We start from the raw sequence: 4,808 nt of genomic DNA, 5'->3' as shown, positions 1-4,808 counted from the left end.
ACACCGATATTACCACATAAACGAAATCCGACAAACATTTCAAAGGCTCAACAAAAATATGCATCTGAACGCAATGTATGTATAATGGCGCACCTTTACATGCCTAAATTGCGTATACGACACACGCAATGACGCATAAAATGGTTTAAAATCGGATATTTATGGAAAGCTTCCGGTCAAACACTACTAATAAACTCGCAATTCTCAAGAAAAGCAGTTTAAGTTAACTTACACAAAATATGTCAATATTTTCTTAAGACACTTTTTCATCTCCAAATCACACCCCATAAAAACATAGAAAGACGTTTTTATGTTTAGATTTTTGTATCTAAACAAGGTCATGTGACATTTTCTTTCCACGCACAGAAGGCGTCGTTTCTTATTTCCGATATTGTGAAATTAAGTAAAAAACAGATAATCGACTGTTGATTTTTGTAATTAAAATATTTGTAGCAATAACATTTTTGGTTTTCTAGGACTGTATTAGGAGGTCTTTCAGCAAAATACAGACGGAAAAATGAATATGTTGGCTTTTGTTGCCCACATTCATTGTATTCTAGACAGAAGTTTCAGGTCTGTGGACCTGATGTCCGAGATAAATATGTTTTGATCGGAAATGTTTGGAATATCCTGCAGATGCGCCATTTAACATACCGAGGCTCTGACGTAATATGGTATAAGTAGGTCAAGTTTTTTTAGCAAGCAGACGGTGATTCGGTGGTTGTTCCAACAGTAAATACGTATACATGTTTTCATAAAAAGGTATCTTTTGTTATTTGAAATAAAGTTTTATTGCACATGTACGAATTTTCTTTAGAAAAGTCAATTAATTTCTTAAGTTCTCCATTACCGATTCCGAGGGGATATTTTCTTTAAAGCATATTACTAACAGAAACCGTTGTTAAAGACACGCAAAGAAACATTTTAGAACTCTACTGAAGCTAGGACATAGCGATTGCATGGTAGCCTAAACAGGTACTATTTATAAAGGATCAGCCGATTAAAGTGCAAACGACGATTCAATGCGAAGTGGTGATTATGGTATCATATACATTGGATATAGAACATCAGCTTTCCATTGAAAATATTTATATCATTTTAAGTTAGTATATACAGATGTTGATTTCGAATTTCGAAATTCGAAAAAATGCACTTGGTATAATATATTTGTTACATCTTACAAAAATAAAACACATAATTAATGATGTTTAAATTTTATTTACTATTCTAGTGTTGTATATTGTCTAAACGTATTCCAAAAAGTATCATCCTAAATCTGTAACACATCCAGAAGTAGCACCCCACAACTGTAACATATCCTGCTAAACAGTAACATTTTATAAAACCACGAAACATTAGACCCACAGTAATTTTTCTACCTCGTATTATAAGTGCATGCCTGAAGGAGATTTTTATCGATGCAAATGAGCATAAAATATGGTTGAAATATATTTTAATCAATTCCTTTTTGAAAATTTTATATCGAAATTTCGAATTCCGTCATAAAACGTTTAATAGACTTCAATACACCCTGTTTCGCATGCTAAGCCATGTCTCAAATGACATACATACCATTGATCTAGAAATACAATTTATATTTTGCAAAAAAGAGATAAATCTTTACCATTTTCGTTGGCAAACAAACCACCGCCAGCGATTATTATATGCTGTAACGTTATCCAGGAAAACTGTAGCAGTAGCATCCTAAATCTGTAACATGATATCCTCCACAACCGAGTCTCGTGTAACAGTTCCTCCCCCATGTGATTAACTCTCAGAAAATCTCTGAAAATAAGGACGTATGTCGACTAACACATGTACCTGTGTAAAATTCGCTCAATAAAACATGGTTGACACACACGGGCTGCACGAGGAAATGGTACATGAATTTAACAATGGGATGAATAAAATCGTACGAGTTTCGGTTGGCTATGTTTGTCGGTCATAGTGCATGTACATTTCTGACATTGCCCAACAAATTTAAACTATGTAACGAAAATAACGCCAGCTTTTGATGAGGCGTTCCTTTATCTCGTCAGTATAGTCCTGCATCTTTGGATATAGCGTGTCGAATATAATATAGGCTAGCATTTTACGATTTTGAAACATAAATAATAACTATATCTGCTGTACATTTTATATCCTAAAGACTTTACTAAAGAAAATTCATAACATGATAAAATTGCTTTTTTATTTATTCTGACAAGTTAAGCTGAAAATCACCCTTTGTTTATATTATAGTTTATGAACATTAACATATAAGATCAACTAAAGCTTCATTTTCCCCTTGTATACTATGAAAAAAGGTATCAGCAACCAAACCAAGACAATAACTTTAACAATACTAGATCTAGGTTGATTTTTACAACATCTGCAGGGAGGCAGCTACGAAAGAATACAAATGTTCACACAAAAAATAAAACTGAATGCAATTAACAATTACAAAGATAAAGCACCGGTTCGACAAACATTACAGTTTTTAAACGAAAGTGTAAGAATTCTGATATTGTTTTGTAGATTAGTATTGTATTTGCTGGAACCTATCCTCCACTTGATACAAATATGGTCATAGAAAGTTGATTTTAAAAAAAATGCAAGGTAGAGCCTTTGAATTTTTACAAGCACCAGTACCACGTACCTACTAGATATGCCTTGGACAGACGGACTAAGTTTATAATCCTCAGATAAATAGTGAAAATTTTAAAGTGCCTGCTAACATTTAAACATCCAAAAAGACACAAAACATCACTGATCTCAAAATTACTTGATATTTCACGAAATAACAAAATATTTATCAAAACGGAAGTGCATTTATACCTGTGATTATTTTACGGATCTCCTCGCCTATGAGTGTAGATAAAAATGAAGTAGGGTTATCTTGATCACCCATAGGGAAGTGATACTCAAAAGGTAAAGCAGCCCCGCAAGGTTAACATGTGCGTTCTTTATTCTTACTAGTAGCATGCTAGTAGGTTTTACAAAACATATTTATGTTGTAAATTCACAAATTCAATTACCAAAATAGATCTTGTCCCAGTTGTTCGAAACTTTAACAGGCGTTTAAGCTAACAGTCGATTAACTTTTAGGGTTATATTTTGACATTTTAGAAAACTTAGAAAAACAGATGTATGAGCTAAGGATTTTGAACACTAAAAAGTAAAAACAAAATAGCTTACTAAGGTTTCCCCTCAAGACTAGTATTTTGAATCAAACTTTAACCGTCGGTAAGTTTAACGGCCAGTTAAAGTTTCAAACAACTGAGCCCTTTCCAGATATAACGTAACATTTCGTGTACGTCAATGAATTAATTTCCATTTTAAGCAAATTTTCTACACTGCGTTGACTAATAATATTTATTTGACAGTGTAATTCGAAACTTCTAACGACCCTTCGATATTTGTTAAAATATCTTTCATAATATTTAAAATATATTTATGAATTTTCTCACCTATTTAGAAAATAAATGTTGTTAATATCAGAATTTCAACAAAATCAGTGTAATGCTATGATATCATTTTATGTATTTTATGACCTCAACCAAATTTTAAAAAAGTCACAAAAAATACACATTTTCTAGAATTTAAAAAAATACGAGCGAATTTCGTTGCAAGTCATGAAAATCATTGCAAAACAAAATAACTTTTTTTTGTTCGAAGTTATTTGAATTTGGTTTAATATTTGACAATAAATCAGTGGAATTTGTATCCTTACAAATGATATTTGCTAAAACATGCATCTGTATTTTTGTGACTTTTGAAAAATGAGCGGAGGTCATAAAATGGATCTGCATCACTTGATTTTGTTGAAATTTTAATATGTTCTTGACAACATAATTGTCTGAATATTTGACAAATTTCAAAGAAAAGAAAAAATGTTTCTAATTTTCGAAATGAAATCTTACTTGAACAATTGCCAGGAACATAGTGATACTTAAATACACATACGTTATCGTTTCTGTCGTCCGACAAATCCTGTAAAAGTATAGCACCCTTTAAATAGGCAATAAAAACCGAATGCAGTGCCTAGTGGTAACACTGACTATATACGAAGCCAGGAGTCGTAAGTTCAAGTCCCCATTCATCCAACTAAAATTACTATTGGATAAGGGCCCTGTGTGTGAGTGCTTTATACCTGGCGCGCTAAAGATCCAAGGAAGCTTCTTGAATTGGAGCGTCTTCAAGTTCAGCAGAAATGTTTTTATGGCATATTTAAAAACAGTATATAACAAGTTATTGTTACTGGTGTACATCTTTCAATACTTTAAAACTGTAAACACGAGAGCAAACGACTGAAATTGGATAAATTCGCAATAGGTGACGATACGTTATACTTAATGTCTTATCTAATATACTGTCTGTTTGACAAAATTTAGTATGTACAGTTGATATAACAAAGGGGGTAAAAACAGTACATATAACTAGTATAATAATATTATGTATCAATGCTACAATGTTGAATTGGTTAAGATTTTTAAGATATTGACTGTGCTATACGGGGACATTGAAAATAGTTATACATGTATATCAGTACCAATATAGCGAAGGCCATTTAAACAAAATCAACCGCAGCTGCCAAAGAATAGCTAAAATATCAACGTCGAAATGTTTATATCTATGTATAGATCAACTGTTAGGATCTCTGCATTGAACGCGACCACGAGAAAAGTTATGGTAGTCAGAACTATGAAAAGACTTATTTACATAAAATAGTGGGGTCGTTAACATGAAAAACGTTTGAAGCGTTCTCATCGAAGTAGAATATTACGTACAGTGACGTATATTTTTCGGTAAGTGTACTTTCAGTTTAT

The sequence above is a fragment of the Mercenaria mercenaria genome, unplaced genomic scaffold (genome assembly GCF_021730395.1).
Source record: "Mercenaria mercenaria strain notata unplaced genomic scaffold, MADL_Memer_1 contig_4665, whole genome shotgun sequence".
Lineage (NCBI taxonomy): Eukaryota > Metazoa > Mollusca > Bivalvia > Venerida > Veneridae > Mercenaria > Mercenaria mercenaria.
Note: the sequence above shows the minus strand (reverse complement) of the source record.